The 14,307-nt window shown below is 40.2% G+C and overlaps 1 long non-coding RNA gene and 1 pseudogene across 2 annotated transcripts; one reads left to right on the forward strand and one right to left on the reverse strand.

The window, feature by feature from the left end:
* Positions 1-1,707: 1,707 nt before the first annotated feature.
* On the reverse strand, positions 1,708-11,319 carry LOC123282621 (uncharacterized). 2 transcript variants are annotated; one of them, XR_011500679.1, is made up of 4 exons: positions 11,103-11,319; positions 8,249-8,316; positions 7,401-7,543; positions 1,708-3,658 (listed from the first exon to the last, which is right to left on the reverse strand). It is a non-coding gene; the product is annotated as an uncharacterized lncRNA (long non-coding RNA). The 2 variants fall into 2 exon arrangements; XR_011500678.1 differs by having other exon boundaries at positions 8,249-8,334.
* A 232-nt stretch (positions 11,320-11,551) lies between these two features.
* LOC139043584 (centromere-associated protein E-like) overlaps positions 11,552-14,307 on the forward strand; it is an 85,004-nt pseudogene continuing 82,248 nt past the window's right edge.

Consider the following 14,307-nt stretch of genomic DNA (forward strand, 5'->3'; position numbering starts at 1 on the left):
ACTCAAAATGAAGGAATGGAAGAAGATACTCCAGGCAAATTGCAACCAAAAGAAAGCAGGTGTAGCCATACTTATTTCAGACAAAATAGACTTGAAGCTAAAAAAGGTAACAAGAGACAAAGATGGACATTACATAGTGATAAAGGAGACTCCTTCAAGAAGATATAACGTTAATTAATATTTATGCACTCAATGGGAGAGCACCAAAATATATAAAACAACTATTGACAGAACTAAAGGGAGAAATTGAAAGCAATATAATAGTAGGGTTCTTTAATACCCCACTAGCATCAATGGATAGGTCATCCAGGTAGCGAGTCAACAAGGAAACATTGGCCTTAAATGACACATTGGACCAGATAGACTTAATAAATATATACAGAACATTGCATCCAAAAGGAACAGAATATGCATCCTTCTCAAGTGCACATGGAAAATTCTCAAGGATAAAACATATGTTGGGAGACAAAACAAGTCTCAATAAATTTTAAAAGATTGAAATAATACCAAGCCACAGTTTTTCTGACCACAACAGTATGAAACTAGAAATCAACTACAAGAAGAAAACTGAAAAAAATCACAAAAATGTGGAGACCAAACATCCTACTGAACAACTATTAGGTCAATGATGAAATCAAAGGAGAAATAAAAAAATACAGAGAGACAAGTGAAAATGAAAATAAGACATACCAAATTTATGGGATGCAGCAAAAGCAGTACTAAGAGGGTAGGTTACAGCAAAAAGGGACCTACCTCAAGAAACAAGAAAAATCTCAAATAAACAGTCTAACCTTACACCTAAAGGAAGTAGAAAAAGAAGAACAAGTCAAGTCCAAAATCAGCAGAAGGAAGGAAATAATAACAATCACAGGGGAAATAAACGAAATAGAGACTAAAAAAATCAGTGAAATTAAGAGTTGGTTCTCTGAAAATATAAACTAAACTGACAAACTTTTAGCTAGACTCACTAAGAAGAAAAGAAGACTCAAATACATAAAAACAGAAATAAGAGAAGCCGTAACTGATACCACAGAAATAGAAGTGATCATAAGAGACTACTACAAACGGCTATACACCAACAAATTAGAAAATCTAGAAGAAATGGATAAATTCTTAGACCATACAACCTTCTGTGACTGAACTATGAAAAAAATAGAAAATCTGAATAAACAGAACACCAGTAAGGAAACTGAAACGGTAATGAAAAACTTCACAAAAAATAAAAGTCCAGGACCAGATGGCTTCACTGGTAAATTCTACCAAACATTCATGGAAGATTTAATGCTTATCCTTCTCAAACTCTTCCAAAAAATTGAGGAGGAGGGAATGCTTCCTAACTCATTTTAAAGGCCAACATTACCCTGAAACCAAAACCAGACAGGGACACCACCAAAAAAGAATATTACAGGCCAGTATCTCTGATGAACATACATGCAAAAATTCTTACCAAAATATTAGCAAACTGAATACAACAATACATTAAAAGGATCATACAGCTCAATCAAGTGGGATTTATTCCAGGAATGCAGGGATGGTTCAAAATCTGCAGATCAATCAACATGAAAGACCACATTAATAAATTAAGGGATAAAAGTCCTTGATCATCTCAACAGATGCAGAGAAAACATTTGACAAGATTCAGCATCCATTTATGATAAAAAAAAATTCTGAATAAAATGGGTACAGAAGGAAGTACCTCAACATAATAAAGACCATATATGACAAACCCACAGCTAACATCATACCCAATGGTGAAAACTGAAAGATATCCTTTTAAGAAAAGGAACAAGACAAGGATGCCCACTCTCACCACTTTTATTCTTTTTTATTGCGATAACATTGGTTTATAACATTGTATAGGTTTCAGGTGTACAACATAATAATTTCACATCTGTATATACTACAGCGTGCTCACCACCAAAAGTGTAGTTTCCATTCATCACCATATAATTGACCCCCTTTGCCCATTTTGCCCCCACATCCTTCCCCTCTGATAATCACTAATCTGTTGTCTGCTTCTAAGAGTTTGTTTCTGTGTCGTTTGTTTTGTTTTGGTTAATCAGCTGTGGGCTAATATAGACAAATTTTTCATAGCTAAATTGCGAAGATACTATGCTGTATCTAATGAGATAATACAGAGTTCAGGAAGCTATACTTTAATTTAAATTGAGTGGTCAGGGAAGGCAAAGATATTTGTTAAAAGATAAACTGAGGCACATTAACATTTTTTAGTTTATTTGTGCAAAAATTGATTTGAATCAAGCATCATCTAATTTAGACTGGATTGCAATATCTTCAAGAGTTAAGGAGAGCTTCCTGAACATAGCCTCATTTGCACTTACTCCTAGCCAGGGGAGTAGAGATCTGCTGAAGGAAGTGAACTTTTTAAATCATGGATGCCTCCTGGCAATTCCAATTTTTGTCTGTGGCTCAGGACTGGAAAGTTGACAGCCATGGAGGTGAGTAAAACTTAAGGGACTGTAGACTGCATGGGTGGTTTTATTCTGGTTGCCTTTATCTTGTGTCCCTTTCTTTGTACAGAGCCTAGAAGCAAGGTCCCCTGGGTTTGGAGCTGTTAACCAGAAGCGGGGAAATGGACCCCCAGGTTTGGAGAGTCTGGCATGATAGAGAAAGGAGTCAGATTGTCCCGAGAAATGGAGGCATTGGAAATCAGGGAGAAGTTTGTGAGGGCAGGGTCAACACCACTGTGGCAAATCCAACAGCCATGTTGAGGTGGGAGTACCCTCCTCTGCAGTGGCCTGAGATGTGTGAACAATGATATTATTTTTCCAGGCCAGAGCAAGACAAAATGTGAACAACCGCAACAACAAAAATAAAGACATTCATGGTGTAAAAATTAGGAAAAGGAAGGTCAGAGAGGGGAGGAGGACTGGAAAGAGACGTTCTCGATCTGACATCTTGGGAGGAAGCATCTACCTCGATGTTGGCCACTGCTCTTCCTACTTAGTTTGATTTCGATGTCTCCAGCATTTGCACAGGACCAGATGTCAGGTGGAGCTTTCTTCGGTTGTGAAATGTGCACCCAAGTTTTGACACTTTGTAATTTGGCAGCAGAGTCATGGTCCAAGAGTACTTGGTAGGGTCCTTTCCATGAATCTTCCTTTTGCAAAAGCATTAGAGTAAAATAATATCTGTTTGGAAATGACAAAAGACTTAAAAATCCCCATGGTTAAAGATCTGATCAGAGTTCATTATAATGGAATTGACAAGGAAATTTTGTTATGTCTGTGACCTACGACATTTTAAGACAATTAGTGGAATTACAACTGATAACATTATACCAGGACATATCAGATTTTTAGGAATTTCATATGGCTTCTAGAACACATATTAATAACATGTGTCATACGAATATAATCTAAGAGTGTTTATCATCTGTTATTTGACAATGCTTCTGCTGTAATTTTTTTTTTTTAAAGATTTTATTATTTCCTTTTTCTCCCCAAAGCCCCCCGGTACATAGTTGTATATTCTTCGTTGTGGGTTCTTCTAGTTGTGGCATGTGGGACACTGCCTCAGCGTGGTCTGATGAGCAGTGCCATGTCCGCGCCCAGGATTCGAACCAACGAAACACTGGGCTGCCTGCAGCAGAGTGCGCGAACTTAACCACTCGGCCATGGGGCCAGCCCCTCTTCTGCTGTAATTTAACATACCAAATAAGCCTATTAGTTTAATATCTCTCTTTTACAAAGTGAAAGACAAATCTTTTGAGATTTTTCCAGGGGCCATCTGAGAAATTTCAAAGTTATGTTGCATTCAAAAAGATTCCACTTAGAGTCTGATTTGGGGAAGTTGTCAAAACATCTAAAAGTTTGAACCATTGACTTGGGATCACAAACCATTATGAAATAACACTTCATTATCCATTTCACCAAAGTGACAATAGAAAAATTTAAAGTCTAATACAGAAGGTTACATAGTTGTAAACAAAACTTAGCTTTTTTAATATTGAGAAGATTGGGTTTTCTTAAGTAATCAAAAACCTAATAAAGACAATGTGAAGCACAGTAAATCATTTTGGTAAGACACAAAATCTTTGCTTTCAAGCTTTCCAGTTAGATTTAACCAAAAGGTAAAACAAACAAACAAAAAAAACCCAAAAAACAAAAACTTTCACAACCTCTTATCAAGGGCAGACCATAGTCTAAGAAAACTTTGTTCTCTTAACAGAGTGAAACCAAATTCTAGTTTTGCACCAGTGCACTTTTGATATTAAAATTCATTGTTAAAAAACTTAAATAAATCCATGCCGAACACATAAAATTTCTTTCCCAAGATTCCTTTTTCTACAAACCTATAGCTTTTGATATCCATTCAGATTTTATCCTATGCTGTTTCCTCTTTCTCGTTCTGGAACAATCAGTCATTTTGCTTTCCTTACCTACTTTTCATATGCATTGTTTTCTTCCACTCTTGTTATTTCTAAATAGTTTTAATTAAATGTATTTATTAGAATTCTTGGCCCTTAGAATCCTTTATTCCTAGTGATAACTTAGAAGTAAGCAATTGTGGACTATTACACAAGCATTCTGTGAGTCGGCAAATTTGTAAACACATTTCATAATTTCTGGAAGTTTATCTTCCTCACAATGAATTTTTCAATGTGGCACAAAACATTGTGACACATTCCTTGCTAATAGACCACAATATCTTTAGTTACTTTGTAAAAGGAAGCCAAAAGTGGATAAACCTATGTTCAGTAATTAATGTTTCAGTATTTTATTTCATTTGGAAATGATCTAGACGTTCAATTAATACCCATTATTTAACATATTTCAGTATAACTTTAAGGTTTCAAGTTACCAAAAAAGATTTTGGAAACTATTTTTAAATAGATATACTATAAAGAATAATTATTGTTGAAAAGTTCACTTATAAACTTTTATCTTATTACATTTATTTAATTCATTTGCTTCCTAAAAATTATGCTTAGATTAGTCATTAAAACTTCACAAGATATTACACAGCTAATCATCATCTTAAGTTATCTTTCTTGCTGACAAATTCTGTAACAGAGAGCACATGAGCTTATTTGACTTTTGCTAAACCTAGGTAGAATAAAAGTTTTATATTTAATGCTGATAACTCTCAAGAAATGCCTGTTTTAATTAAACCAAAAAACTTAAACTAGCTTTTATTTACTGAAGATTATTCTAGATCACATGAAATTGAAAAACATTTGGGTTAGTTTCTATATTTTTGAGAGTACACTTGATTTATATAAACTCTTGTTTGCCTTTAAGCCAACTAAATAGAGCTCTTTACAAATTAATTTTGGCAATACCGATGCGGGGTTGGTGAGCCGAGGAGTCGAAAGAAAGATTTCTTGGATTCTCAAGGTCTGGCAGTAGTGTTCTTTTATTTAGAGAATAGTGTGGAATAGCATGGGGACAGGATCCATGGGCAGTCAGAGCTGCTGTGTGGGGACAGGACCCATGGGCAAGAGGAGCTGCTGCTGCCACTTCTGCTACAAACATGGGTGGAGAGTAAGGCTAAATTTAAGGCATAGGTATGTGAGCCATCTCTTTACAAGACAAAGGAAAGAACATGTAAAAAAGTTAAAATGTTATCAGTGCAGGTGGGGTCTGGCCATTGGGTGGTCCCACAACTTTTAGATAAGAATCAAATCGGATTCAGTAAAGGCCAGAAGCCACCACCCTAAATCAGTTACATGAGGTTGCCAAACAGTAACCAACTTAAGTCCTTGCCTTCCCCATTAAGAGTTCCCAGAGATAAGGCCATCCTGCCTTCTTCCTGACACAGAGAGGAGGCATCTTTACAGATGGAGGTTTCCCTTACAAATGTAAATGTTTCCCAACAAAGGGCAAGCAAACTCCACTCCTGCTCCTCGGAGCCTGCTTCTCATCTTCAGTTTTAAAATTAACCAGCCTAAAACCCTCATTAATACCATCTGGAGGTAGAAAAAAATACAGATTTATAACATACATACATAGACAAACATAAACACGCAAACAGATCAAACAAAGATCTCCTAGCTTTTATTTTAAAATTTTAGCTGAGAGACAGGTATGGTAATGCAAGACTCACTAGTTTATAAAAAAATCAGTTTCATCCAAGTTGTGTTTCTGGCAGAGGGAGTAAATTAACTGCTCAGATGGCTAAAGCTTTTTACTATTATTTGTGGAAGAGATTTTCAATAAGCCTAGTTTTCAAAATTGCCTTTTCTTTTTCTTTCTTCTGATATGAATGACCTTGGTTCCTAGAGAAGACCAGGTAGAATATTTACATTTCAAAAGGCACAGAGAAAGAATACAAGTTCCACTTAGAAGGACTTTTGTTTCTGAAGCCCAGATCCTTTAGAATATCTGCAAGCCTTCTGAGATGAATATCGGAGTTTTGGATTGGTAAAAAAGAGAGATGGGCTTTGAATTGTTTCTAGATCCACATTTCTGTTCTTGTAAAGACTCAATTTGTAAGACAAGTATGGTTGTTTTTAATTTCTCAGAGAATGGGATTGCAACCAGATTAATATCAAGGAGGGACCCCATCTACCAAGCACATTATCCTCAGTTTGCTTCTTTATATCAGGGAGAAGATCATCAACTAAGATGGAAAACAAAAGATCCCTATGTTCTAGAGTTAGAGCTGTGTGTCTTTGGAATATTTTAGTAAATTCTTCCACAAAGATTTCAGAATGTTCTTCTTTCCCTCTGGGTATATAGTTTCATTCTAGCTTAGGGGAGAAGGCCTAAAAAAATTGTTTTCTATCAGGCTCTAAATATCAGCTTCTTATTGGGCCAACTTTTGACCATAGAGATACTTAAAAAAATCCTTTTGAATATCTTGTCAGATTTCAGCCAGGGCAAATAGTAAATATTCCTGGCAGTACTGAACAACTCCATGGACACAAGAGGTGTCCTCAAAGAGGAAAAAAAGATACTACCTTCTCAGGATCCAGAGCCACTCTCCAAGATAATCAAAGCAAGAAAGAAATAATTCCCCTGAGAGCTGGCAACAGTGGGTAGAATCCCAGCTGCAAGTGGAGTGCAACCCACATTTCTGTCCAGCCATGTCCAGCTGCAGATGGGGTGCAACCCACATTTCTGTCCAGCCATATCTAGCTGCAGATGGGGTGCAACCCATATTTCTATCCAGCCATATCTAGCTGCAGATGGAGTGCAACCTACATTTCTGTCTTGCCTTATTGTAGGGGTCCACAACCCGATGATTGCCAGGCCAATTTCTCTGGCCACTAAAGGAGACAAACAATAAGGCAATAGTTATCCCTGGGAGGGAAAGGATCAACAACCAATGGGTACCTGAAAGCAGATTCATACTTTCAGTCAAGATCTAATTCTTACAAATGTTTTGTCCTGCCAATCTGAGTTTGGAATAGAAGGAATAATGTGAAATTTTACCTTCCTCTCTCAACCAGGCACCACAGATAGAGATCTGGAGGGTGACTTTGGTAAGAATTCTCACCCTTTGGCAGCTTCTACCAGTTTTCCTGGATCCTGTCTGCAGGCTCTGGAGCGAGTGGGGTGTCCCAGCAGGCCTCATCCTGGTACCAGACACAGTAGAGGAGGAAAAATAATTTTCCCTCTTCGTGTTTTGTGTTTGTCTGAGACCCCTTTTTCACCAGGGCATCTTCTAAATGGATAATCTTAGCTAGGTTAAAAGTTCTCCACCATGGCCACTATAATTCAAGACTGTCTTTGGCAAGGTTAACTTACTTGCCCATCCTTGAAAGAAAATTTTATCCACTCAAGGCCTCACGCTGGACCCAGTCCAGCTTAAGTCACGTCCAGTCCAGACCCAGACCCAGCCCAGGTTTTTTTTTTTTTTAGATTTTATTTTCCCTTTTTCTTCCCAAAGCCCCCCGGTACATACTTGTATACCTTCAGCTGCAGGTCCCTCCAGCTGTGGCATGTGGGACGCCACCTCAGCATGGCCCTACCAGCAGTGCCACCGCCGTGCCCAGGATCAGAACCGAGAAACCCTGGGCTGCCAAAGCGGAGGCGTGAACCCAACCACTGGACAACAGGGCCAGCCACCCCCTCCCCCGCCCCTGTACCGCCCAGCTTGTAAGTCGGACCCAATCTGACTCCCGTCAGTTTCCAGACCCAGTCTGGAAAAAGAAATGTTCAAATAAAGTTTGAAAACTCATAATGCAAGAGCTGCAGAGCTAGGATCCCAGAAGGACTTAACAACCACCTCCAGAGGCAGCGAGAAAGCAGTGAGCTCAAGGGGCTCCACACACACCCACCTGGTTGCTCATTTCTCGGGGGCAGGCACCTTCAGGGTCTCCCTCAGTTCCCTCATTTAACACCAGGACTGTCAACAGGTACAGAACTGTTAAAAGACAAACTTAGGGATACTTAAAAATTTTAAGAGTTTATTTGAGCAAAAATCAATTTGAATTGGGCAGCATCCAATGTAGCACATAGAAAGGAGCCCCGAGGGGCTGTACAAGATGAAAAACCTTTATAGGCTGAAGGGAGTGGGGACAAGGAAGTTATACTAGGCAAGCAAATTAGTTATTGAAAAGTCACTTTCCTTTAGAGGATGGAAGGGGCCTATCAGGCAGATTACCTAACTAGTGCTGGTGGGGTGATTCCTGGTTGACTGGTGTAAAGTTCCTTCTCTGGGAAAGCTGAACCTGTAATTAAGTTAAGTCTTGGTTTGATGACGTGGGGCTTAGTATAAGTGACTCCATTTTGGGCCTGTTGTCTTGTTTTGAACAGATTAAAGAACTTCAGTTATGGAACTTCTGGAGAGGGAGGCTTGAAATTTGGATGCAAGCTATTGCTCTAAGTGGTAATTAAAATTTTTGTTGATTAACTTTTTTCTTGCCTGAAAGATTAATACATGCATATGATAAAAAATTTAAGTAGTACAAGAAGCACAGTGAAAAGTAAATATTCCCACATCTGATCCCTGAGTGCCAGTTTGTCTCGCCAAAGGCAACTGTGCCATTTCCTAGAGTGTTACCCTCAAATTAATCTGTAGATATGGACCTATATGTATCTTTTTCTGTATTGCATATCTTTTTATATAAATAGGTACCTGCTATACAGGCTGTAGTATACTTTGCTTAAAATATGATCTTTACATAAATATCTTCATTCAATTCAAGAAGGTAAAGTGAATTTCTGAGGCATGTTAATTGCACATACTTGCATGTTGGTGTTCTCATTATTTTTTCCCCCAAACTGTATTCATTTCTGCTAAAGCTGCAGAGGGCACCGTGGTCCTTCCAGAGGGAGGCATGGCCTCACATAGTGTTTGGCAGTTCTTGATTATGGTGCAAATTTTAGGGGTCAGAGAGCTCCTGGTATTACAAATATACATGAATTTGAAATACTTACCTGTGCTCACTTACTTTATGAATTTCATATAAAATTAATTGCAATGTATATTTATATCATTCCATCCCCTTCAACAGGAGTAATTTTTGTTTAATAGATAAACAGTGTTTAATTTCAAAAGCACAAGTCTTTAATCTTGCAACAATTATCTGCAATGATTACAGACATAGTGTCCCTTTCCTTTTAGTCATGGTTACACAGGAGTTCAGTGGCAGATGGAAACTGTACTGGCTTGGGTCAGTCCAACTCCACCATTTATAAGCTATGCCACACTAGAAAATCATTTATCTTGTAATTCACCATTGTCCCATCCACAAAATGAGAAAATTGTATGAGAATATTTCTAAGGTTCCTTTCAGCTTCAATAAGTCTATGACATCTTCATAAAAAAAGAAACTTGCTAAAATTGAGTATGGATGAGTGTCAAATAGAATACAGATGTATGAGAGGAAGGGAAAAGCAACCTAGGTTACAGAGAAAATCTAAGGTAGTCAGAGTGTTGCAGAGGCTGATGGCAGTCCACCAAAATCCACTCTCCTCTTTCCAACCAGAAAGCGAGACTACATTCCCAGCTTGTGTTTGACAAATAAAAATGGCAAGCAATAGGATATATTGGAGTATATGAGCAAGCCATTTGGTATAAACCTAATTCGGCCTGACCTTGTTTTTTCCAAAAGGGCCTGACTGTGGCTGTTGAGCACGCATTGCATATCTGCTTAGACATTTCCTGTGGCAAGAACAAAGGCCCTCGAGATAAAGGTGCAACTTCCCCCCACATTGGCATTTCCTTAGGGATAAGCATCTTTCCTTAGGCTAGGAACTGATTGCTGCACTCACCTTTGACCACCCAGCTCACCTGTTACCACTCAGCTGGAGACAACAGACTGCCACCCTGCTGCGTTCACTGAGACAGAAGACCTACCTGCTGTTTCCATCAATCGCTGTGCGGACAGAGCAGTCTCGCGACTACGGTAAAAGGGACATTTCAATCCTATGTGAAACATCCTCTCTGGGGGTATATAACCACTCTGTGCACCCCACTTCTTTGGTGCCCTTTCTTCCTTTGGGAAGAAAGGCCCTGGGTTATAATCCTCAGATTTAAGCTCAGAATAAACTCACCCAAATTTTCATTTATAGATTGATTATGGATTATTTTCCTTGACAATGTCAACCACTTAACATATTTATTGGCATTTAATGTGTTTTCAGTCATTTGCTACTGTCAACAATGCCGCAACTGATAGCCTGATATACATGTCCTTGCACAGTCATTCAAATATATGTATACATTCTTAAAAGCAGAATTGCTCGCATAAAGGGTACATGCGCCTTCCAATTTTTGATATTGCCGAATTACCTTCCAAAATAGTTTTATTAAATCAATAGTGTTTTCTACTCCTAAACAACGAACAATTATTAGCAACTGCAGGTCATGTTTTTGGTGAGAGAAAGGAGATAATTCTTGATGCTTCTTAAATCAACTAAGAAAAGGACTGAAAGGAAATGAAATTGCCTAAAGAAAATGTTAATACTTTACTGGGATACATATTTAAAACAAAGGAAAACCAAGCACTATTTCTGGGAAAGAATTCAGAATCACTTTTCCACTTTCGCTAAAAAAAGTTTGAGCTCATTACTAAGTGAGTTTTTCCATTCTTCAATAATTCTTTTCCTAAGTCAACCTTTTAGGAACTTACAGCCAATGGGAACAGGAGTTCAAACAAAAAGAAAGAGGAAAAACCTAAAACTCACAGTTTCTAAGGAGCACAAGATTCTTTTGTTTCTGGGCTGGGTAGTAACTTTCAACTCTTGTCGTTTTAAGGGTTTTTAGATTAAAACAGGAAAAAGTATGACTGTTTAAAGGTGGTAATTCTCTTTTGATTGTGGAAAAAAATTTCTCTGCCGTGTTTTCCCACCGATTGCGAAGTCTTCAAGGATGGGCGACGGACGGCGTTCGTACCGGCTGCCCGCCCTCCAGAGGCTTCCAGCAGACGGCCGTCGTCTCCACTGCCGCCAGGACAGCCGCCCTCCGCGCCCCGTGGCCGCCTCTGCTCCAGACGCTGGAAACGCGCCTCCCCAGCGGCGAGTGTCCGGGGACGCAGGGGACGACGCGTGACGCCACGGGGCCGCCGCCCAATCAGACGCGGCGTCGCGGAAATTTTGACCTTTAAGGCGGTGCGGGCGTCGAGCCGGCCGGCGCTCGGCGGGATGGCGGAGGAGGCGGCGGTGGCCGTGTGCGTGCGCCTGAGGCCGCTCAACAGCAGGTAGGCCGTCGGCAGCTCGGCCGCTCGCCCTTGGTGCGCGGTCCCGGCCCGGGCGAGAGACGGGCCGGCCGGGGCTTCTCTCGACGCTGCGCAGCCGGCTCCCTGCGCGCTGGCCGCTGGCCCGGCCGCCCGGTGTCCCGGGGCGCGAGGCCCAGGCTGCTCGCTGCGCCCAGGCTTCGCTCCGGCGGCGGCTGGCTCAGCGTTCAGGACGCTGCGAGCCTGATATTCGCCCATTTGGAATTCTTTCCTTTTGGTACAGGGTAGACACTACCGTCGTTGCCCCGTGGATCTTACATTCTAGAGGAGGAGACACAGAGGTCATGAACCCTATAGAGAGAGCAGGAAGGGCAAGAAATGATGTCTGTTTGCTTCTCTAGTCTCTGCCCCTCCCTCAGAATACTAACACATTTTTGCATTTGAGAAATATGTGTTAAATGTTACTGTGTTAAATAAAGGGGAATATCAAGACGAGGACTTCCCTCTTGTCTAGGAGCTCATTATCTAATGCGTTAGAAGACAGCTCCGGAACAAAACCATCACGACACTGTGACAGGTGCTGTGACGGGCAGGTGGGGAGTGTGCCGGAGGGGTCATTAGCCCCACAGCGAGATGACGGCGTGGGAGACGGACAGGGCTGGTGTCAGGAAAGTCCTGACACTTTTCAGGGAGAAAGAATAGTTACGTTACTTGATGGAAACGGAAGTCGGGGTATTCCAGGCACAGAGGGATTAAATCTCTTCTCTTGGGGGAACCTTCAGATAGTTGATTTGTCTTGAGTTAGGGTGTATATAGGAAGTCAGAGGAAGCAAAGGTTGAAGAGAGAAATAAACATGATCGAAGTCTCACGTGCCGTGTGTTGAGGATTTCGGATGGTTTTGAAAGATGTTAAGCAAGAAGGATAATCGGAGTTGCGTTTGAATGTATCTTTTCAGCATACAGTGCTGGGTGGGGGAAGGGCGTGAAGACCTTCCCAGGGACGCTCCGGTGAGAGGGCAGGAGGTCAGGGAAGCCCCATTGAAAAGTGGTGACCCCTTAAAGGTGGACTTTCCACATTTCTCCCAATTATAGTATAGGTCATTACCATCCTTTAAAATATTCTTCAGAAGACGAAATCTTTTAAATTATCTTTCATATAACAGACTTCAAAACTAGTTATAAAATGCACTGTTTTTATTCTTTTAGAGAAGAAGCTCTTGGAGAAGATACGCAAGTTTACTGGAAAACTGACAATAATGCTATTTATCAAGTTGATGGAAGTAAATCCTTCAATTTTGGTAAGCTTATAATAGCATCAAAAGTAAACATATTATCCTTTTCCTTTTAAGAGTACAAAAGGCTTATCCAGAATACTGGATTTGACATTAAAGATAAGACTAAGCCGTCTGTAAACTGCTTCAGTGGAAGATTTGAAAAATTGCTCATCCATCCTTTATGATAAGTAAGATAATGAATTGATGTTTAAAACACAGTTATAGTCATAATGCCTTATGACTGAAACTAACATTTTTCCTCTTATTCATTAGTGTATTTGTGGCCTAAGACTCCGTAAGCCCAAAATATGTTGCTTAATGTCAAGTCATCTTTAAGATCTTTCAGTTAGGTATATTCTTTCCACAATTATTTTCAAGAAAACTCTTTAAAGAATAAATAGTGAAGATATTCCTTCTTGGCTAGAATACAGTGGGTACCTACTGCCCCTTTTGTGGAGCTTGTCATATGGTGGGAAGAAAGACTTTAGACTACTAATTACACTTATGATGACATGGCTTTGTGGGAGTTTCTAGCAGGGGATCTAACTAGCTTAGGTACCCGGCACCTGTAGGATGAGCGAGAGCTAGCTAGGGCAAAAGGACTTGGAGGCCCTCAAGGTTGGCCAGGCTGATTTGTGTATTGATTTAGCACATTCTGTATAGTGCTGACCATGTGCCGGACACTGTTCTAAGCACCTCATATATATTAACTCATTTAATCCTCCTAACAAGCCCATGTGATAGGTACCTTCCCATTTTAATGAGGAACTGAAACGCAAATCACACAGCCAGCAAATGGAGGAGTCAGATCTGTGTTCCAGCCACACTGCCATGCTGCCACGTAGGCACCACAAAGCACAGTAAGGTCCCCTCAACAACCTTAGGAGTGAGAGTGATTAGGTTGTTGACTTAGTGTTATGCTAGAAAGCCAATATCTAAGCCTTTAGAGTAAAGATGTATAGAATAGAAAATGATTCCTGGTAAAGGACTATTTGATAGTATCAACATAAATTTTTAAAAGGTAGAACAGTATGTTCCAGAGATGATAAAACCAAGAACAAGGGATACACAGGCATTCTGACTCAAGTGCTGCAGGTTCTCAGTAGCTGTGTATGCTCACAAGGGGTTTGGACTCACCTACCTGTCTGAAGCAGCTGGTATTAAGATTTGAATCATCCTGCCATCTCTCCTTGCCCTGAACTCCTGACCCCTGGCAGCATTCAGATGGCACTTTGGTTTCCCATAGGGTTCTACCTGCAAGTGCAGATGTTGGTCATGGTGCAAGCCGTGTGAGCACTGAATTTCTCAAGACAGTTGATACATTTCCCTCCTGACTGACAAATCCATTTCTTGGGGGCTTTCTAATGTGAGCCCATCACTGAGAGAGTGGTCCATTTTTGATGCACCAACAAAGGAGAGACCACATCCTGGACTGGTGGATTC

Source organism: Equus asinus, unplaced genomic scaffold, assembly GCF_041296235.1.
Source record: "Equus asinus isolate D_3611 breed Donkey unplaced genomic scaffold, EquAss-T2T_v2 contig_3, whole genome shotgun sequence".
NCBI classification, from domain to species: Eukaryota; Metazoa; Chordata; class Mammalia; order Perissodactyla; family Equidae; genus Equus; species Equus asinus.